This window comes from Sus scrofa, chromosome 14, assembly GCF_054392235.1.
Source record: "Sus scrofa isolate SSC_HxYL_T2T_F1_AM1 chromosome 14, Sscrofa_HxYL_maternal_Yorkshire_Landrace_v2.0, whole genome shotgun sequence".
In the NCBI taxonomy this organism is placed as follows: domain Eukaryota; kingdom Metazoa; phylum Chordata; class Mammalia; order Artiodactyla; family Suidae; genus Sus; species Sus scrofa.
The window spans coordinates 19,074,332-19,098,091 of NC_139396.1; the positions used below are offsets into that span (position 1 = coordinate 19,074,332).

Below are 23,760 nucleotides of genomic sequence, written 5' to 3' on the forward strand. Positions count from 1 at the left end.
AAAAGCTAGAACAAGCCTGGCTGGGCCGGGAAAAGATCTGCCTACATTCTCAGACAGTCCTTCTGAGTCGGGCTGCCCTGGAGAAGAGCCTCTTGGGTTCTCAGTGACCCAGATGGCTGCTCCAGCCCCCAGGGGGTGTTGCACTCCTGAGGAACAGCTGCCCAACACCGCCAACCCCCTGCAAGAACCCCACAGCCTAAAAACACCAGAGCAAGCTCTGCCTGGCCGAGTGAAATCTGCTACCATCGTGGTGTGCACCTCCCAGTCCTGTCTGCCCTCAGGAAGCCCTCCTTTGCTTCAAAGAGACCCTGTTAGCCCCACCAACACTCCAGAAAAGCCACACTGCCTCAAAAAAGACTGACCAACAATGCCATCCCTCAGGAAACATTCCACGGCAGTGACAAGGCAAACACTGCCAGCCACGGAGAGTACAGCTCCCCCAGGAAAAAGAAAACAACAAGCAAGATGAAGAAGCTGAGAAACCACCCCCAGTCAAACCAACAGGAGAACTCACCTAAAACAGTCAACAATGAAACAGATCTCTGCAGCCTGACAGACCTGGAGTTCAAAAGAGAAATAGTGAAAATACTGAAGGAATTAAGAGAAGATATGAACAGCAATGCAGATACCCTCAGAAAGGAACTAGAAAATATAAGGAGGAGCCAAGAAAAACTAGAACATTCATTTGCAGAGATACAAACAGAACTAAGGGCAGTGAAAACCAGAATGAACAATGCAGAAGAATGAATCAGTGATATAGAAGATAGAATAATGGAAATCACCCAATGAGGTCAGCAGACAGAAAACCAAATCAAAAAACAGGAAAGCAATGTAAGAGACCTATGGGATAATATATAGCGGGCCAATCTACGCATAATGGGAATTCCAGAAGGAGTAGAAAAAGATAAGGGAATAGAAAATACACTTGAAGAAATTATCGCTGGAAACTTCCCAAATCTAAAGGATACTGAGTGCAAGATACAGGAAGCACAGAGGGCCCCAAACAAACTGAACCCAAATAGACCCACACCAAGACACATCATAATAAAAATGGCAAAGTTAGTGATAAAGAGAGGATCCCAAAGGCAGCAAGAGAAAAGCAGAATGTTACCTACAAGGGAACCTCCATAAGATTATCAGCTGATTTCTCTACAGAAACTCTACAGGCCAGGAGGGAATGGCAAGAGATATTTAAAGTGCTCAAAGGAAAAAATATGCAACCTAGAATACTCTATCCAGCAAGAATATCACTTAAAATAGAAGGAGAAATAAAAATTTTTTCCAACAAAAAAAAACTAAAAGAATACAACAATCAAAACCCAGGCTAAAAGAAATACTGAAAGGGCTTCTCTAAACCAAAAAGAAAGGAAGGAAAGAAAGGGAAGAAAAAGAAAAAAAAAAGAAGAGGAAGAACTAGGACTGAGGAAACCACAATCAGAGAGCAGTCACTCAAATAAGCCAGCATACAGATTTAATCACGAACATGTTTCAAACAAAATAAAATTAGAAAAAAAAAGAGTCCCCAAAATCATAAAATGTGGGCAAGGGATGTTAGGAAACAAATAGACGCTTTTTGTTTGTTTGTTTGTTTCTCTTAATTTTATTATAGTAATGAAGTGTTTGAATCTACAGGACCCTCAGGCTAAAACACACAATTATAGGAAGGGGTTAGTATACTTAAAAAACAGGGCAACCACAAGCCAAAAACAAATAATGCATTTGCAAAAAAATGAAAAAAAAAAAAAACTCAAGCAGACAATAACCAGAGACCACCCAACCAAAAAAAAAAAAAAAAAAAAAAAAGAATGGAGAACCATAAAATCAACTGGAACATGAAGTTCAAAATGGCAATAAACAATCATCTATCAATTGTCACCTTAAATGTCAATGGACTGAATGCCCCAATCAAAAGACACAGAGTGGCTGAGTGGATAAAAAGGCAAAAACCTTCAATATGCTGCCTATAAGAAACTCACCTTAGGACAAAGGATACATATAGATTGAAAGTGAAAGGGTGGGGAAAAATATTTCACGCCAATAGACATGACAGAAAAGTAGGAGTTGCAACACTCATGTCAGACAAAATAGACTCTAAAACGAAAGACATAAAGAAAGACAAAGAAGGACTCTATTCAATGATTAAGGGATCCATCCAAGGAGAGGATGTTACTATCGTCAACATATATGCCCCAAATACAGGAGCACCCAGATACATACAACAAATACTAACAGACATAAAGAGAGAAGTGGATGGGAATACAATCATAGTAGGAGACTTTAATACCCCCTCACATCAATGGACAGATCCTCCAGACAGAAAACCAATAAAGCAACAGAGATCTTAAAGGAAACAATAGAAAAGTTAGACTTCATTGATATCTTCAGGACACTACATCCAAAAAAAATCAGAATACACATTCTTCTCAAGTGCACATGGAACATTCTCAAGAATCAACCACATATTGGGACACAAAGCTAACCTCAACAAATTTAGCAGCATAGAAATTATCTCAAGTATCTTCTCTGACCACAATGCCATGAAATTAGAAATCAACCATGGGAAAAGAAATGAGAAAAAAAACCTACTACATGGAGACTAAACAACATGCTACTAAAAGACCAATGGGTCAATGAGGAAATCAAGAAGGAAGGTAAAAAATACCTTGAAACAAATGATAATAAAGACACAACCTCTCAAAATCTATGGGATGCTGTGAAAGCAGTGCTCAGAGGGAAATATATAGCAATACAGGCCTTTCTCCAAAAAGAAGAAAGATCCCAAATTGACAACTTAACCCTCCACCTAAGTGAATTAGAAAAAGAAGAACAAAAAAGACCTAAATCCAGCAGAAGGAAGGAAATTATAAAGATCAAAGAAGAAATCAATAAAATAGAGGTTCAAAAACAATAGAGAAAATTAATAAAACCAAGAGCTGGTTCCTTGAAAAGGTAAACAAAATTGACCACCCCCTGGCCAGACTCATTTAAAAGAAGAGAGAAAGAACCCAAATAACCAAAATTATAAATGAATAAGGAGAAATCACAATGGATACAGCAGAAATACAAAAACCCATAAGAGAATACTATGAACAACTGTATGGCAACAAGTTTGACAATCTGGAAGAAATGGACAATTTTCTAGAATCTTACAGCCTGCCAAAACTGAATCAAGCAGAAACAGACCAACTGAACAGACCGATCACTAGAAATGAAATTGAAGAGGTCATAAAATCACTCCCTACAAATAAAAATCCAGGGCCAGATGGCTTCACAGGTGAGTTTTATCAAACATATAAAGTGGAATTGGTGCCCATCCTCCTTAAACTCTTTCAAAAGGTTGAAGAAGAAGGAATACTCCCAAAGACATTCAATGATGCCACCATCACCCTCATGCCAAAACCAGACAGAGATACCACCAAAAAAGAAAACTATCGCCCAATATCACTGATGAACATAGATGCAAAAATTCTCAACAAAATCTTAGCCAACCGAATCCAACAACATATCAAAAAAATTATACACCATGACCAGGTTGGGTTCATCCCAGGTTCACAAGGATGGTTCAACATACGCAAATCAATCAGCATCATACACCACATTAACAAAAGAAAAGTCAAAAATCATATGATCATCTCAATAGACGCAGAAAAAGCATTTGACAAAGTCCAACATCCATTCATGATCAAGACCCTCGCCAAAGTGGGTATAGAGGGAACGTTCCTGAACATAATCAAAGCCATTTATGATAAACCCACAGCAAATATAATACTCAATGGGAAAAAACTGAAAGCCTTCTCCCTCAAATCTGGAACAAGACAGGGTTGCCCACTCTCACCACTGCTCTTCAACATAGTTTTGGAAGTCCTGGCCACAGCAACTAGACAAACAAAAGAAATAAAAGGCACCCAAATAGGAAGAGAAGAGGTAAAACTGTCACTGTATGCAGATGACATGATACTATCCATAGAAAACCCTAAGGACTCAACCCAAAAACTACTCGAACTGATTAATAAACTCAGCAAAGTAGCAGGATATAAGATTAACATTCAGAAGTCAGTCGCATTTCTGTATACCAGCAATGAAATATTAGAAAAGGAATCCAAAAACACGATACCTTTTAAAATTGCACCTCACAAAATCAAATACCTCGGAATACACCTGACCAAAGAGGTAAAGGACCTATATGCTGAGATTTCTAATCAAAGAAATCAAAGAAGATGTAAAGAAATGGAAAGATATTCCATGTTCCTGGATTGGAAAAAATCAAGATTGTGAAAATGGCCATACTACCCAAAGCAATCTTCAGATTCAATGCAATCCCTATCCAATGACCCATGACATTTTTCACAGAACTAGAACAAACAATCCAAACATTTATATGGAACAACAAAAGACCCAGAATTGCCAAAGCAATCCTGAGAAACAAAAACCGAGCAGGAGGCATAACTCTCCCAGACTTCAAGAAATACTACAAAGCCACAGTCATCAAAACAGTGTGGTACTGGTATCAAAACAGACAGACAGACCAATGGAACAGAAGAGAGAACCCGGAAATAAACCCTGACACCTATGGTCAAGTAATCTTTGACAAGGGAGGCAAGAACATCAAATGGGAAAAGGAAAGTCTATTCAGCAAGCATTGCTGGGAAACCTGGACAGCTGCATGCAAAGAAATGAAACTAGAACACACCCTCACACCGTGCAAAAAAATAAACTCAAAGTGTCTGAAAGACTTAAATATAAGACAGGACACCATCAAACTCCTCGAAGAAAACATAGGCAAAACACTCTCTGACATCAACAGCATGAATATTTTCTCAGGTCAGTCTCCCAAAGCAATAGAAATTAGAGCGCAAATAAACCCATGGGACCTCATCAAACTGAAAAGCTTTTGCACAGCAAAGGAAACCCAAAAGAAAACAAAAAGACAACTTTCAGAAAGGGAGAAAATAGTTTCAAATGATGCAACCGACGAGGGCTTAATCTCTAGAATATATGAGCAACTTATACAACCCAACAGCAAAAAAGCCATTTCAGTCAATGGAAAAATAGGCAAAAGGCCTGAATAGACTCTTCTCCAAGGAAGATATACAGATGGCCAGCAAACACATGAAAAAATGCTCAACATCATTGATTATAAGAGAAATGCAAATCAAAACTACCATGAGATACCACCTCACACCAGTCAGAATGGCCATCATTCATAAGTCCACAAATAACAAGTGCTGGAGGGGCTGTGGAGAAAAGGGAACCCTCCTGCCCTGTTGGTGGGAGTGTAAACTGGTACAGCCACTATGGAGAACAGTTTGGAGATACCTTAGAAATCTATACATAGAACTTCCATATGACCCTGCAATCCCACTCTTGGGCATCTATCCGGACAAAACTCTACTTAAAAGAGACACATGCACCCGCATGTTCATTGCAGCCCTATTCACAATAGCCAGGACATGGAAACAACCCAAATGTCCATCGAAAGATGATTGGATTCGGAAGATGTGGTATACATACACAATGGAATACTACTCAGCCACAAAAAAAAAGATGACATAATGCCATTTGCAGCAACATGGATGGAACTAGAGACTCACATCCTGAGTGAAATGAGCCAGAAAGACAAAGACAAATACCATATGGTATCACTTATCACTGGAATCTAATATCCAGCACAAACGAACATCTCCACAGAAAAGAAAATCATGGACTTGGAAAACAGACTTGAGGCTGCCTGATGGGAGAGGGAGGGAGTGGGACGGATCGAGAGCTTAGGATTAGCAGACACAACTTAGAATAGATTTACAAGGAGATCCTGCTGAGTAGCATTGAGAACTATGTCTAGATACTCATGCTGCAACAGAACAAAGGGTGGGGGAAAAATGTAATGTATACATGTAAGGATAACTTGATCCCCTTGCTGTACAGTGGGAAAATTAAAAAAAAAAATGAATCTATCTCCCGTGGGTCAGGTCACTGCAGAGGTTGCATGTTTGCCTGGTGTGGTGGGTTAAGTTTCCAACATTTCTGTGGGGTGTGGTGTCTGTAGGAAATAAGGCTCAGATCCCAAGTTGCTAAAGGCATGTGGCTAAAGCTCCAATTCAACACCTAGAGTGGAAACTTCCATATATCATATGTTAGGCCCTTAAAAAGGAAAAAAAAAAGTAAAAGAAAAGTGTTGATCCCTGGCCTAGGAACTTCCGTATGCCACAGGTGCAGCCCTAAAATTATAAAAGTAATTAAAGATAAAGAGAAGTTGACCCCCAAAATGAAGTGATATCCCTTGTTTCTGGATAGGGAGAATATATTGTTTTAATACTCGCACTACCAAAAACCATGTATAGATTCAATGCAATCCCTATGAAATTTACAATGGAATTTTATAAAGATATGGACAAAACAATGCAAATATTCATATGGAACCAAAAATACCCCAAATAGCCAAAGCAACACTTGGAAATAAAATCAAAGTTGGAAGCATCGCACTTCCTGATTGTATGGGTCCATTTCTCTGTGGATTCTTCTTCTTCTTCTCCTTCTTCTTTCTTCTTCTTCTTCTCATTCTTCTCTTCCTCCTCCTCTTCCTTGTCCTCCTCCTCCTTCTTCCAGGCATGCCAAAGTTCCAAGGCCAGGGATCCCACCTGCACCACAGCCGTAACCATAGCTACTGCAGCAACAACACAGGATCCTTAGTCCACGGTACCACAAGAGAATTCTTATGTGGATTTTTTCAGTAGTAGATACTGCAATATTATAGTATCCACAGCTGGTTGAATTTGTAGATGCAGAACCAAGGATATTGAGGGTATGTGGATATGGAGGAATCACATACATGGAGGATATTTGATTATGTGGAGTCCCACTGCCCCAACCCTTGCATTATTCAAGAATCAATTATAGGTACAAAGCTATAGTAAATAAAACATTACGTTACTAGTATAAAAATAGATGCATAGACTAATGAAACAGAATTAAGAACTCGGAAATAAACAGTTGCATGTGTGGTCAACTAATATTTGACAAAGGAGCCAAGAATAATCCATGAGGAATGCTCAGTCTCTTCAAAAAATTGGTGTTGAGGAGTTCCCATTGTGGCTCAGTGGAAATGAATATGACTAGTATCCTTGAGGATGCTGGTTCAAACCCTGGCCTTGCTCAGTGGGTCAGGGATCCAGCATTGCCATGAGCTGTGGTGTAGGTCAAAGACTCAGCTTGTATCCTGAATTGCTGTGGCTGTGGTGTAGTCTGGCAGCCACAGCTCCCATTCAACCTCTAGGCTAGGTTATGGCCCTAGAAAGCAAAAAACAAGTGTTGAGAAAACTACATAATCATAAGCAGAAGAATGAACTTGGACCCTTGTGTTACAGTAAACACAAAAATTAACTCAAAATGGATTAAAAACTTAAACATAAGATTTAAATCTGTAAAAGCTCTTTTACACTGGTATCATCCATGATTTTTTAGATATGACACCAAAAACAGAAGTAATAAAGGCAAAATTATAAGTGGGACTACATCAAACTAAAGGAATTCTGCACAGCAAAAGCTATCATAAAAAATGAAAAGGCAATCTACAGAATGGGAGAAAATATTTGCAAGCCATCTACTGGATAAAGGGTTAGTATCAAAATATATTAGGAACTCATATAATTCAAGAGCAAAATTAAAAAAATATGATTTTTTAAATGGGCAGAATATCTCAGTCAGCGTGTTTTCCAGGAAGACATACGAATGACTAATAGGTACATGTAGTGTAATTGACATCACTAATCATCAGGAAAATGCAAATTGAATCCACAATGACATATCACCTCCCACCTGTGAGACTGGATATTATCAAAAAGACAGGAAATGAAGTTTCCACTGTGGCACAGTGGGTTAAAAATCTGACTGCAGTGTCTCAGTCTCAGGACACTGCAGAGATGTGGATTTGCTCCCCAGCCCAGCACAGTGGGTTAAAGGGATCTGGTGTTGCCACAGCTGCAGCTTGGATTCAATCCTTGGCCCAGGAACTTCTGTGTGCTGCAGGTGCAGCCATTGAAAAAAAAAAAAACAACTTTTTTTCAGAGTTCCTGTTGTGGTTCAATGGGATTGGCAGTGTCTCTGTAGCACCAGAATGCTGGCTTGACTCAATCCCTATCTGGCACAGTAAGTTAGAGGATCTGGCAAAACTGGCATTGCTGCAGCAAAAAAAAAAAAAAAAAAAATACAAGTGTTCGTGAGAATATAGAAAAAAGGGAACACATCATTGTCAGTGGGAATATAAGTTTGTGCAGTCACTATGGAAAACAGTGTGGAGCTTCTGCAAAAAAAAAAAAAAAATACAACTACCATATGATATATCAATCCCACTTGTGGGATCTTGAAGAATCATCCACACTCCCATGTTCACGGCAGTATTATTTACAGTAGCCTACATATGGAAACAGCCTAAGTGTCCATCTATGTGTGAATGGAGTATATGATATATATACACAATAGGATATTATTCTACCATGAGGAAGAATGAAATCTTTCATTTTGCAACAACATGGATTGACCACGAAGGAGTGAGGCTAAGTGTAATAAGTTAGGCAGAGAAAGACAAATGCTGTATGTCATCATTTATATGTGGAATTAAACACACCAAACTAATAGAAACAGAGAGTAGCATAGTGGATGCCAGCAGCTAGGGGTGGGGTGGGATGGAGGAAATGGGAAGATACTGGTCAATGGGTACAAACCCAGTTATAAGATGAGTAAATTCTGGGGCATCTAACATACACCATAGTGATTATAATTAATAATACTATATAATATACATTTTTAAATTTTTTTTGGTCTTTTTCCCTTTTCTAGGGCTGCTCCTTCAGCATATGGAGGTTCCCAGGCTAGGGGTCTAATCGGAGCTGTAGCCGCTGGCCTACACCACAGCCACAGCAACACAGGATCTGAGCCACATCTGCAACCTATACCACAGCTCATGGCAACACAGGATCCTTAACCCACTGAGTGAGGCTAGGGATCAAACCCACAACCTCATGGTTCCTAGTCAGATTCGTTAACCACTGATTCGTTAACCACTGATCCAAGATGGTAACTCCCTATAATGTACATTAAAGTTGCTAAGAGAATAGTCAAGGTAAAAGAATAGAGAATCGACAATGAACTCGACTAGCATCCATGAGGATGCGGGTTTGATCCCTGGCTTTGCTCAGTGGATTAAGGATCCAGTGTTGCCATGAGCTGTGGTGTAGGTCACAGATGTGGTTCAGATCCTGCGTTGCTGTGGGCATGGTGTAGGCCAGTGGCAACAGCTCTGATTGGACCCCTAGCCTGGAAACCTCCATATGCTGGGGGTGCGGCCCTCGAAAAACAAACAAAAAAGCCCCAAACAAAAACAGAATAGAGAACCTGGAAACAGACCCGTGAATATACTGTCATGATATAACAAGAAAGTGGCATTAAAAAAAAAATGGAGGAAAAGGAAATTTTAAAAATAAGTAGTGCTAGAATAATTGTGTAACCTTATAGCAGAAAAACTATTCCTTCCTCAAACCATATGTAAGTATCAATTTGATTATACAAAGTAAACTAAAACATTTAGAAAAGTGACTATATAGAGTAATAGAGTTGTACTTATTTTTGCTTTGTGATATAAGATTTCTTAAATCAGTCCTAAAAGAAAAATTCTTTAAAGAAAAGGTTTATAATTTAACTACATTAAAATGTTAAAGTTCTGTATATTAAAACATCATGCAAAAATTGAAAAGATAAAGTAAGGCGTGTCAGCAAATATTTGCTGCAAATATAAACACAAAATATTAAAATATAGTGTACATATGTATATATATATATATATATATATATATATATATATATGTGTGTTTTCTAAATTTAAACATATACTTTCTTTTTTTTAGGGCCACACCCAAAGCATATGTAAGTTCCCAGGCTAGGGGTCGAATTAGAGCTACAGCGGCTGAGCTATGCCACAGTCACAGCAATGCCAGAACCAGGCTGCATCTGCACCTACACCACAGCTCATGGCAATGCCGGATCCTTAACCCACTGAGTGAGGCCAGGGATAGAACCCATATCCTCATGGATCCTAGTTGGGTTTGTTAACTGCTGAGCCATGAAGGGAACTCCTAAACATATACTTTTATTTTTTTAATTTTTATTTATTAATTTTTTGTCTTTTTATGGCCACACCCACAGCATATAGAGGTTCTCAGGCTAGGGGTCTAATCGGAGCCACAGCTGCTGGCCTATGTCAGAGCCATAGCGATGCCAGACCTGAGCCACATCTGCGACCTACACCACAGCTCACAGCAATGTGGGATCCTTAACCCACTGAGAGAGGCCAGGGATCGAACCTGCAACCTCATGGTTCCTAGTCAGATTCATTTCCATTGCACCAGAATGGGAAATCCCTAAACATATCATTTTAAATCTCTTTAATTCAATAAGAAAAAGTCATACAAAGAATAGAAAATAGGTGGTGCTTCATAATAGTGGAAATAAAAATAGCCAAAATGAAAATTTACTTAAAATCATTAATATTCAAGAAATTGTATTTTACCTCTCTATACACTCAGTTTGGCGAACATTGAAAACCTTTAGAGTTATGAGTGTTGGTGAGGCATATTGCAACAAGAACTCATTCAGCACTGGAGGTAATGCATATTAATCTGGCATTTGGAAAACAATTAGTTATAAAATGGTAATATTGGATATATTTGTATCACCACTCCTAGGAACCTTTGAGAAGCTCTTGTACGTGAGAATCATGACAGTATGAACAAGATTATTCATAGAAGCATGCATAGTAGTCCCGAATTGGAAACAACTCAAGTATTCTTAAGTAGTAAAATGGATAAATATGCTGCAGTGGAGTTAAGCAGTAGTGTGTATATACACCTACATATATAGAGTGGAAAATTACTCGGCCATAAAGAAAGAATGCAATCTCTTGTGATTTGGATGTGACATCATGGATGGACCTAGAGGATATTATGCTAAATGAAATAAGTCAGAGAAAGAAAAATGATGTATGATTTTGCTTATATGTGGAATCTAAAAAACAAAGCAAATGAAAATATGAACAACATAAAAACACTCCTAAATAAGGTGGTGGATTGAGTGAAACAGGTTAGGAGGATTAAGAGGTTTAACTTCTAGTTACAATATAAATGAGTGATGAGGATGAAATGTACAGCATGTGCAATATAGTCAGTAATATTGTAATTTGTATGGTGTCATATTGTAACTAGACTCATCATAGTAATCATCTTGTAATGTATAGAAATATTGAATCACTATGTTGTATACCTGGAACTAAAATAATATTGTAGGTTGATTATGCTTCAGTTTAAAAAAAAATGAATTCTTTGAAATGATCAATAGCATTGATAAGCCTCTAGCCAGGCTGACTAAGAAAAAAAGAGAAAATACAAATTACTCAGATCCAAAATGAAAGAGGGACATTAATATAGATCCCATGGATTTTAAAAGGATAATTAAAGAATGCTATGAACAAACCTATGTCCACACATCTATTAATCTGGATTAAATGGAGTAATTCCTTGAAAGATACATCTGCCAAAACTCTTCCAAGAAGAAAAAGACTGAATAGGCCTTTATCTATTAAAGGAATTGAATCAATAATTAATAACCTTTCAAAACAGAAAACAGCAAGCCCACATAGGTTCACTGGTAAATTCAAACTTTTAAGGAAGAAATTATGCCAATTCTATACAATCTCTTCAAGAAGACAGAAGCAGAGGGGACATCTCCTAACTCATTATCCAAGGCCAACATTACCTTAAAACCAAAACCAGATAGTCTTAAAGGAAAACTACGGACCAATATCTCTCATGAACACAAATGCAGAAATCTTCAACAAAATATTAGCAAATCGAAACTGAAAATGTATGAAGAGAATTTTACATGATAACCATGTGTGATTTATGCCAAGTCTGCAAGGTCAGTTTATCATTTGGAAATTCATTTAATGTAATCCATCACATTAACATGCTAAAGAAGAAAATTTAGGAGTTCCCATTTGGCTCGGGTTAAGAATGCAACATAGTGTCTGTGAGAATGTGAGTTCAACCCCTGGTTTTGCTCAATAGGTTAAGGATCTAGCATTGCTGTGGCTGTAGCTGTGGCATAGGCCCTCAGCTGCAGCTTAATTCAACCCCTAGCCTGGGAACTTCTATATGCCACAGGTGTGGCCTTAAAAGAAAAAAAAAGAAAAATTGCATGATCATATCAACGGATACAGAAAAGTATCTGATAAAATCCAACACTCTTTTTTTTAAAGTTGATAAACATAATAAAATTAGTTTAATATTGTATATGCAGGTCATATTCTACTATTTGGCACCTAATATTATGAAGCAGGGTTTTGTGCCACATCATACAGTAATGTTTGGAAACATAATATTTAAAAACTGGGCAATTTCCTGCTTAATGTATCAACTATATTTTTGAACATTTGTTTCTTTTTTTTCTATGATAAATAACTCCGCATGGAAATTCTCATACGTCCTTATATCTTTGATTAACTCTCCAAATACCTCTTAGCAAACTAGAAATAGAGGGAATTTCACAACTTGATAAAGAACATCTACACAAAATCAACAGCTAACTCATACTTAATGGTCAGTTGCCTGAAGCTTTTCTACTCAGAGCAGGAATAAGGCAGATGTCCTCTCTCTCCACTCCTTTTCAAAATTATACCAGAAGTTCTAGATAATTCAGTAATATCAAAAAGGAAATAAAAGCTATATAGGATGGACAAGAAGAAGTCAAAATGTCTGTTCATTGATGACATGATTGTCTATATAGAAAATACAAAAGAATTAACAAAAAAAGTTCTGGGACTTTTTCTTATAGCAAGATCACAGGATACAAGTTTAATGTGCTAAAACTAACACTTTCTTTGTAGTAGCAATAAACAAGTAGAATTTGAAATTTAAAACACATTGCCATTTACATTAGCCTCAAGAAATCAAATACTTAGGTATAAATCTAACAAAATTCATTCAAGATCGATACAAGAAAAACTATAAAACTCTGATGAAAAAAATAAAGAACTAGGTAAATGTAGAGATATTTCATGTCCATGCATGGGAAACTCAATATTGGCAAGATGTTGGCCCTTTGAAACTTGATTTATAGATTCAATGCAGTCTCTTCGAAAATGCTGGCCTTATTTTGTGGATATTAACTAAGTGATTCTAAAATTTATCCAGAATGGCAAAAGACCCAGTATAGCCAGTATTGAAGGAGGAGAGTAAAGTTGGAGGACTGACACTGCCTGACTTCAAGACTTATGATAAAGCTATAGTAATCAAGACCACGTGGTACTGGTGAAAGAACGGTCAAACAGATCATTGAAACAGAATAAAGAACCCAGAGAGAGACTCACGTAAGTGTAGTGAACTGATCTTGAAGAAATACAATGGAGAAAAGATGGTCTCTTCAACAAATAGTGCTAGAACAACTAGATAGCCATATATATCCTCGTATTTAAAAACATAAGAATCTAGGGATAGAACTTACACATTTAAAAAATATGATTGATTTATAATGTTCTGTCAATTTCTGCTGTACAGCAAAATAACCCAGTCACACACACACACACACACACACACATATATATATATATATATATATATATACACCTTCTTTTTCTCACATTATCCTCCATCATGTTCCATCACAAGTGATTAGATATATAGTTCTCTGTGCTATACAGCAGGATCTCCTTGCTTATCCATTCCAAATGCAAGAGTTTTCATCTACTAACCTGAGATTCCCAATTCATCCCAGTCCCTCCCCAGCCCCACTACATACACTCTTCTGTCCTACATGTCCATGATCTTTTCTGTTTTGTAGATAGATAATTGCTGCCATATTTTAGACTCCACATGTAAGTTATATCATATGGGGTCTGTCTATCTCTTTATGACTTACTTCACTCAGTAGAAGAGTCTCTAGGTACATACATGTTGTTGCAAATGGCATTATTTGGTCCTTTTTATGGCTGAGTAGTATTCCATTGTATATATGCACCGCATCTTCCTAAACACCCATTCAGATGGGCAATTAGATTGTTTCCATGTCTTGGCTATTGTGAATAGTGCTGCCATGAGCATACAGGTGCATGTATCTTTTTCAATGAATTTTTTTTTGTCTGGATATATGCTCAGGAGTAGGTCATACTCAGGAGTAGTTCCATATTTAGTTTTCTGAGATATTACCTTATTGTTTTTTATACTGGTTTTACCTATTTACATTCTCATCAACAGTGTAGGAGGGTTCCCTTTTCTCCACATCCTCTCCAGCAGTTGTTATGTGTTGACTTGTTAATGATGGCCACTCTAACTGGCGGGAGGTGGTATCTCATTGTAGTTTTGATTTGCATTTCTCTAATAATTAGTGATGCTGAGCATTTTTTCTTGTGCCTGTTGGCCATCTATATGCCTTCTTTGGAGAAATGTCTTTTTAGGCCTTCTGCCCATTTTTCAATTGGGTTGTTTGTTTTTTTGCTATTGAATTGTATGAGTTGTTTGTATATTTTAGAGATTAAACCTTTGTCAGTTGAGTCCGTTGCAAAATTTTTCTCCCATTCTGTAGGTTGTCTTTTTTTAAAAATGATTTCCTTTGCTGTGCAGAAGCTTTTGAGTTTAATTAGGGCCCACTGGGTGTCATACAGTTTTTGTAGTATACTATATTCTTCTTCTTTTTACAATCCTTTAAAAATTTGTAAAAACTTTTTAAAATTATTTTAGCTTATGGCCTCTACAGAAGCAGTTGATGAGCAGGATTTGGCCTGTGAGTTATAGTATCCTGATCCCTGGACAAAAAAATTCAAAATTAATTGATATAAAAAAGAAAATTGAAATCAATTGAAAAACTCCAAATCCATTCATCATAAAAACTCTGGTAGGAGTTCCCTCTGGCACAATGGGATTGGCAGCATCTCTGCAGTGCCAGGATGCAGGTTTGATCCTTGTCCGGCACAGTGGGTTAAAGAAGCTGGCATTGCCACAGCTCTGGTGTAGGTCGCAACTTTGGCTCAGATCTGATCCCTGGCCCGGGAATTCCATAAGCTGCAGGGTGCTACTCCCCCAAAAAACCCCTCTAGTATATTAGGAATAGAAAGGAACTTCCTTAATAAATGGTACCTACAAAAAATCTATAATTAACATCAGGATTAGTATGAAAGGTTTCATATTTTACCCCAGGATCAAGAACAAAGCAAAGATATACATTTTTTTTAACATCATAGGCTGACTAGCCAGTATGATAAAGCAAGGGGAGAAAAAACCATATAGACTGGAACGGATGACATGATCATTAAAGTAGAAATCTCTAGAGTCTATTTTTAAAGGCTACTAGACTTAACAAGTGAATTTAGCATAGTTGCCTAATAAAAGGTCAACATATGGAGTTCCTGGTGTGGCACAACAGGGATCAGCAGCATCTTGGGAGAACTGGGTTGAGGTTCCATCTCCCGTTTGGCACAGTGGGTGAAGGATCTGGAATTGCTGCTGCTGTGACTTAGGTCACAACTCTGGCTTGGATCTGATCCCTGGCCCAGGAACTTCATATGCTGCAGGGTGGCCAGAAATGAAAAAGAAAAAGAAAAGGTCAACATACAAAAATTAAAATGCAATTTATACAATATTAATGTATAAATCTGTTTTTTTTTGTTTTTTTTGAAAGAAAATCTCTTTATTCTAATTAATTCACAAACAATAACATCAGAAAAGCATGTTTCAGAGGCCACATAAACATCTGCCCAGCCCCAAACTCAGTACTCAATGAACTTCCACATCAGAAGAATACCCTCCTCCACTGCAATTCTGAAGCACGAAAGCTATTAGTGATAGAGGAGAGGTTTAATCTTGATTTCACACTTTATATCTTCATGATCAATCACATTTTTATGCTAAATCAACCAGGTCATGGGGGGTGATTTTTCATGTCTTCAATGGAGCTTCTTGATTAAGATAATCCCTTTGCCAGTCTGCATTGTTTCAAAACCTCGCTGAAACCCTCACAAAGCTTAAGGTCACCCTGGTTCTGGGCACACTCCAAAAACTGTTTCACCTCATAGAAGCATGGGCCAATCTGCTGCTGCTGTGCTGGCTGGGCTCCCTGAGGCTCCTGGTAAGTGATGTCAGGCCTTGAGGGCTCAGCACTACTTCCTCCACCGAAGCCCCCAGTGATCGCATGACCTATCGTGTGGCCGACGGCAGAACCCACAACCACGCCGGCTACAGTGGTTGCCATCTGGGCCATGAGACCTGGCTGCTGAGGTGCAGCAGCAGGGGAGCCAACAGCAGATGGTGGAGCTGCTGCTGGTGGCTGAGCTGCCAGCGCTGGCCTGGGTGCAGCTCTCATCTGAGGTGCCCGGCTAGCCGGAGGGGCCATGTGGAAACTGCGGCCTCGGCTTCCACGAGGCATCGTAACTGCGCAACGAACGCGAACCTAGAAGACAGAGAAACTCAGAGAAGACCCTGGCGGCTTCTCATAAATCTGTTTTTAAAATACCTTTTATTAAAGAAAAAGGAAATACTTTGATATAAACCTGAAAATGTGTGCAGGAGCTATATGCTTAAAAATAAAAAAAAAAAAGCGAATGAAGAAGATCAAAAGACGTCTAAAAATCTAAATAAATGGAGAGATATATTATGATCATGGATTGAAAAATTAAATATGGTTAAGATGCTAATTTTAAAAAAAAGTGATCTATAGATTTAACACAACTCCAGTCAAAACCCCAGGACCACTCATTGTTTATATTGACAACTTAATTTTAAATTCTATATAGAAAGTGAGAGGAACTTGAACAGCCAAAATAATTTTGAAAAGAAGAAAATCTGATTTTAAGACTTACTATAAAATCACAGTTATCAAGACAGTATGGTAATAGTAAGAGGTTAACCACACACAAACACATAGATCAAAGGAACAGGACAGATTGTAGGTGTGAATCCACACAAATGTAAGCTTTTTCATTGAGGTACATTTACATAACATGAAATTCATCATTTTAACTCTCTCTTTTTTCTTTTTTAAGTCACTTTAGGGCCTCACCTGTGGAACATGGAGGTTCCCAAGTTAGGGGTCGAATTATAGCTATGGCTGCCAGCCTGCACCACAGCCATAGCAATTTAGGATTTGAGCCATGTCTACAACACCACAGCTCATGGCATTGCTGGATCCTTAACCCACTCAGTGAGGCCAGGGATCAAACCTGTGTCCTCATGGATTCTAGTTAGATTCGTTTCCACTGAGTCATGATGGGAATTCCTCATTATTTTAACCATTTTTAAGAGTATATAGTTCAATGCTATCTTTGGTATTAAGGTCTGTAGTAATTTCCTTACTTTTGTTTCTTATTTTAATCGGAGTCTTTTCTCAAAGATTTGTCAATTTTGTTGCTCTTTGAAAATATCTTTGGCTCATTTATTTTCCCTCTTGTTTCTCTGTTCTTTATCTCCACTCTAATCTTCATTATTACCTTCCTTCTGCTAGTTTTGTTTTTCCAAGTGCTTTAAGGTGCCAATTTAAGTGGCTAATTGGAGACATTTTTTAATGTAGGAACATAGGCATTTAAAGCTACAAATTTCCTTCTGAGCATATTTCACTGCATCACAAAAATTTTGGTACAGCATGTTTACGTTTCTTTCATTTGTGTCTTCTAATTTGTCTTGTGATCTTTACTTTAGCCCACTGGTTGTTTAAGAGCATGTTACTGTGTGCATATTTGTGAATTTCCCAGTTTTCCTTCTGTTGGTGCTGGGGGTAATTTCATAGGAATTTCTTTACTAGTTTGAGCAGGGGAAGAAATTCATGAGTAGACCAGAAGAAGCAGAATTCTTGTAGAATGGATTCTGGCAATCTCTACACAGGACTACTGTTATTTTATCAACATGTGATAAAATAAGGTTATATTTTATTGAAATGACTCTCTCCAGCATTGACAACTACAGGAAACTTAAGTTTTGATCCTACGATGGGTGGAGGAAAAAACGTCAAGCAGAGACCTGCCTTCTCCCACAAGAATAAGAGATCATAATAAAGGCATTCATTCCTTCTACTCCAGCAGCAAGATTTAAACCTTGCATTTGGAAACAGAGCATAGAAACAGATACTCCTGTTGGTGCAGAGTTACACAATTTTTTTTAAATGGCTGCATCGAAGGCATATGGAAGTTCCCAGGCCAGGGACTGAATTCCAGCCGCAGCTGCAACCCCATGCCTTGCAGCAAGCCAGATCCTTTAACCCACTGCACCAGGCCAGGAATCGAACTGGTGCCTCTGCTTTGATTAGTTAGATTCTAAACCCACCTTGTCACAGCAGGAACTCCTACATACTTTCTTTTCATTTTTCATGTTTCATTTCTTTTTTGGCTGTCCTGAAGGCAAATGGAGTTTCTGGGCCAGGGATCAGATCCAAGCCACAGTTGTGACCTGTGCTACTGGTATGGCAACATTGGATCTTTAACCCACTGTGCTGGGCCAGGGATCAAACCTTTGTCCTGGCCCTGCAGAGATGCCACCAATCCCATTGTGCTTTTTAAATGCCAACTTTTCTACATTTCACACCAGTAAAGCTGCACTTAAATTGATGTTACTTACAATGGTCATGAGATGAGTGATGTAGCTCCACAGTTTATTACTGCATCTCCAATTCCTAGAAATGTCACTTCATTGAAATGCCCAGTAAACGACTGACTTGTATTACTTTAACGATTCTCCTATTAATACTCTTAGAATTGATTTCCAGTTTGGAAGTACTACTACAGTGAGAAGTGAATTACTATAATATCCTCTTTTTTATGTTTTTATTTTCTTTTGCTAACATGTTCTCAACTTTAGAAATTCTTCTCTGAATGGTTTCACAGATGCGAACTTCAGGACAGAGGTGGAGGAGTGAGAGTCTACTGCTGCAGAAGAAACAGAAGGACAGATTCCTTTTTTTGGTCCTTTTGTCTTTTTGGGGCACACCCACAGCATATGGAGGTTCCCAGGCTAGGGGTCCAACTGGAACTGTAGCCACCGGCCTATGCCAGAGCCACAGCAATGCAGCATATGAGCTGTGTCTGCAACCTACACCACTCTCATGGCAATGCTGGATCCTTCAGCCCACTGAGTGAGGTGAGGGATCAAACCCACATCCTCATGGATGCTAGTCGGGTTCACTAACTACTGAGCCATGACAGGAACTCCAGGACAGGTTCCTTTTGAGGTAACATGATACCATGAATAAATTAGTACATTTGTCACCTTTTAAAATTACAATGGCTAGCCTCATGGGGAAATTGGAAGAGATGCTAAAATATATTGGCCTCCTTCAATTTAGTTTCCTGAATGAGGTGGTGAGACAGATGAGCTCTGAAGTCCATTTGAGCTCAAGGTTTTTATTCTTCTTGACCTGATAGTGCCAGGGAAGGTGGCAGCATTTCAGGGCTGATGCAGGTGCACTGGGTTTATGGAAGCCAAGATGATAAGCCTCACATGAGCTCCATGGGATGAGGTTCTGCTCTCAGGACATGCTGGCAGTCACCCCCACTTAGGACATAACCTGAATTTTAATGACTGAAGACATAGGTACCCTGTGGATATTTTCATAAATGCCAAAGTTCACACATTGTGGCTGATTGACTATAATGGCTAATAAACTTCAACAGAGTTTTTGCAAGGAACTGTATCTTATGATGAACACCATACTAGATGCTGATTGTCTGTTATTATTAATGCTATCTTCCCGAAATGTATTATGTATATTTATTTAGTCATGAACTATTAATAATTCATGGGATATCATATATGTTTGTAATCTTTGTGATATTCTTTCCTCCCAGAACAAAAAGTTAACTCTGTGTCAAAGAAGCCTTGCTTTGATAAGATTTCTGTGGAAATAGTCAATATCGATGTTCCTCCAGCAGATGTATTTTCACCAACTTATCTTCTATTATGAAAAATTTCTTCTATTATGAAAAATATTTTATATTGATATACAAGTGTGTGCACCCATGGGTTTCAACTTTCAGCAGTGACCTAAGTTTGTGTTGATTCTCTTGTTTTATATAAAAGAACTCCAAGCCATTATTAGTATTTTACTTCATTTTAAAGTAAAAGTGGGAGCTCCTCTTGTGCCTCTGTGTGTTAAGAACCCAACATAGTGTCCATGAGTCCCTGGCCTCGCTCAGTGGGTTAAGGATCCAGCATTACCTCAAGCTGTGGCATAGGTTACAGGTGTGGCTCTGATGTGGCATTGCTGTAGCTGTGGTCTAGGCTGGCTGCTGCAGCTCTGATTCGACCCCTAGCCTGGAAAATTCCATATGCCACAGGTTGGGTCTTAAAAAGAAAAAAAAGTAATAATAAATAAATTAAAAAATAAAAATAAAATGATGGTGTTTGTTGTGAGGCGTCAGGTTGTTTTAGGGATGATGATGTTCTACCAAACGATCTTTGCACATTAACAGCTTAAAAAATTGCTCATAGATATATTTCTTCAAGTGAATCTTTAAGAAATCAGATTTCCCCATAAACACAGAGCTTTGACATTCTAGTATATAATATAATTTATTTAATTCTACTTTCATACTTGTAATAATCACGAGGGTTGGTAGATGCTACATTTCTGAAACCCTGACATTAATTTAAGGAACTCAGCTGAAAAGATAAGGTTTCAGAAAATTGCAAGTGATGTAATGTTAACAGTTCATAGGACTCTGATACAGATCACCAGTTTGCATTCTCCTCCAATAGAAAAACTCACCACATTTCATCTTCCTAATGACTACAGGTGTTGAAGAGTAATCATGTTAGGGAAATGTGTATTCAAGTCTTTTGCCAATTTTTTAAATAAGAGTTGCTTTTGGTTGTTGAATTATACAAGTTATTTCTACATTCTCTATATCAAACACTTACCAGGGATGTGGTTTGCAAATATTTTCTTCTATTCTGTAGGTTATCTTTTTACTTTCTTGGTTATGCCATTTGTTGCACAAAAGTTTTTAATTTTGATGAAGATCAGTCTTTTTGTCTAAATAATATTGAGCTGATTTCTCATCAGAAACCATGGAGGCAGTAGTGTTGCAAGAAAATGGCATGTTAATGGATGGTCATGTCTTGGGTCTTGGGTAAATTTCTGGGAGAGGCTTCCAAGTGAGGGCTCTTGGCTTTGTGCAGGAAAGAAAAGAGCAAGCCATAGTAAAGAGAAAGTGAACTTATTTAGAAAGATACATATTCCATAGACAGAATGAGGACTTTCTCAGAGAGGGAGAGCTGGCTTGACATGTGGGGTTGTTAGTTTTTATGGTCTGGATAATTTTATGGGCTAACAAGTGGGAGGATTATTCCAACGATTTTGGGGAAGGGGTAGGCATTTCCAGCAATTGGGCCACTGCCCAGTTTTTTGGCCTCTTATGGTCAGCCTTGGAACTGCCATGGCACCTGTAAGTATGTCATTCAGCATGCTAATGTGTTACAATGAGCATGTAATGAGTTTCAAGATCTACTGGAAGTTGAATCTTCTACCATCTTAGGCCTAATAGGCTCTCACCACTTTTTGTCAATGTTCTAACCACTGTTCTACTCAATGGCTGTCATTCTTTTAATAGTCATGCCTTCCCCTCCCCTCCTGTTTTGGTAGGAGGATATATTCAAATTCTGAGAGAAAAATAAAAGTCAAATGAAGTATTCTATATCCAATAAAACTATCCTTCAAAGACAAAGGGGAAATGAACTTATTTTGAGCTCAACAAAAACAAATAATTCATTCGTTATAGACTTGCCTTACTAAAGGGGTGACATCAGTAAAAAATGTCAGATTAGATAGTTCCAGGGGCCTATCCCTCCATAGAAACACTGAAAAAAATAAAGCAAAAAATGTAAGAACCACCATAGTCAGAACTGTTGAAAACGGAGGTTTACAGCAACAAAGAGAAAAATGAATCAAAAAAAGCCAACTTTAAAATGGTAGGAAAGCATTGCAACATTTTTACTTGTACTTGACCTGCACCATTCCCCAGCCTTGGTAGCAGTCTTGAAGAAAGCAGCCTTCAACCTTTGTCCCTGGCTAAAGGGAGTAGAGAAGACCTTATTTACGGTGACTCACATTTGTCTGCTTTGACCTGTCTTAGGTATCACCTGAAAGATTGATAGGAGGTGCTTGTCTGTTTAACATAATTTGGAATTTGCTCAGGCCAGAAAATTGCCTACACAGGTAGCATTCCTCAAAAAATTGTACAACGAATGAACAAAATACTGTAGCTTAGGGCAAAAGATAAGGTTGAGAGATAATAATAAACCTGCCAAAAGCTTAGGGAAAGAGTTTCTCTGAGAAATTAGGGCATTCAAATGTACTTGTGTATGGTGGTACATTTATGTGTATAGACATGCATATAACCTAGGCATGACACATGCTCAGACAGGACTTGAGAAGAGTCTGAGCCTTCCTTTCTGGCTGATCTCTAAGGTCTGCACAAACAGGAAGTGAAGGTGAAGGCAGAGTTGTAACTTGCCTGGCTAGGCAATAAAGGAGTGCCTAAACACAGAATCAATGTGAGAAAACCGGGAGAGATTTTTATTTTCCTTTTTTCATTTTTAGGCATTGGTGGAATTTTAGCTTCCTAAGAACTTTTCAAAGCCCCTGTGAATATTTCATTCCCCAGTTTTTTCTTTTATATTATTTGGCTGGTCTATTGTCTGTCCCCACTAGTATTCCCTGCCTCAGGCAGCTGTAAATTTAAACAATTGCCTGTAATTTTTGAGACAAGTGCTCTCAAAGAAGCCTTCTGACAGTGGTTGAACTCTCGCTAAGGTCAAATACATAGCCTTAAAGTAGGGGTTCCAAGGAGTCATCAGTCAGATCAAATAGTGGTAATTCTCTGGTAATGGAGCTTAGGAAAAACTCTAACCCTCGTTCTGTCCCCTCCTGGAGCTGGCAGCCTGCTAGTTTTCACTGTGGTTGGGAGCTGTTAGTTTTCAAAGCTACCATGGATCTGGAGAGTGGAGGATGGGGCTGGTGCCAGTTAAAACACACCAAAACATTTCACTCAGTATGAGATTCTCTAGTTCCATCCATGTTGCTGCAAATGGCATTATGTCATTCTTTTTATGGCTGAGTAGTATTCCATTGTGTATATATACCACATCTTCCAAATCCAATCATCTGTTGATGGACATCTGGGTTGTTTCCATGTCCTGGCTATTGTGAATAGTGCTGCAATGAACATGCGGGTGCATGTGTCTCTTTTAAGTAGAGTTTTGTCTGGATAGATGCCCAAGAGTGGGATTGCGGGGTCATATGGAAGTTCTATGTATAGATTTCTAAGGTATCTCCAGACTGTTCTCCATAGTGGCTGTATCAGTTTACATTCCCACCAGCAGTGCAGGAGGGTTCCCTTTTCTCCACAGCCCCTCCAGCACTTGTTATTTGTGGATTTATTAATGATGGCCATTCTGACTGGTGTGAGGTGATATCTCATTGTAGTTTTGATTTGCATTTCTCTTATAATCAGCAATGCTGAGCATTTTTTCATGTGTTTGTCACAACTAAGAATAGATTTACAAGGATATCCTGCTGAACAGCATTGAGAACTATGTCTAGATACTCATGTTGCAACAGAACAAAGGGTGGGGGAAAAAATGTAATTGTAATGTATACATGTAAGGATAACCTGACCCCCTTGCTGTACAGTGGGAAAATAAAAAAAAAAAAAACACCAAAACAAACTTATAAGCTTTTGCG

At 38.3% G+C, this 23,760-nt stretch overlaps 1 pseudogene; it reads right to left on the reverse strand.

Annotated features, from left to right (window-relative positions):
- Positions 1-15,730: 15,730 nt before the first annotated feature.
- Positions 15,731-16,501, reverse strand: LOC146396382 (coiled-coil-helix-coiled-coil-helix domain-containing protein 2 pseudogene; annotated as a pseudogene).
- Between the last annotated feature and the right edge of the window lie 7,259 nt (positions 16,502-23,760).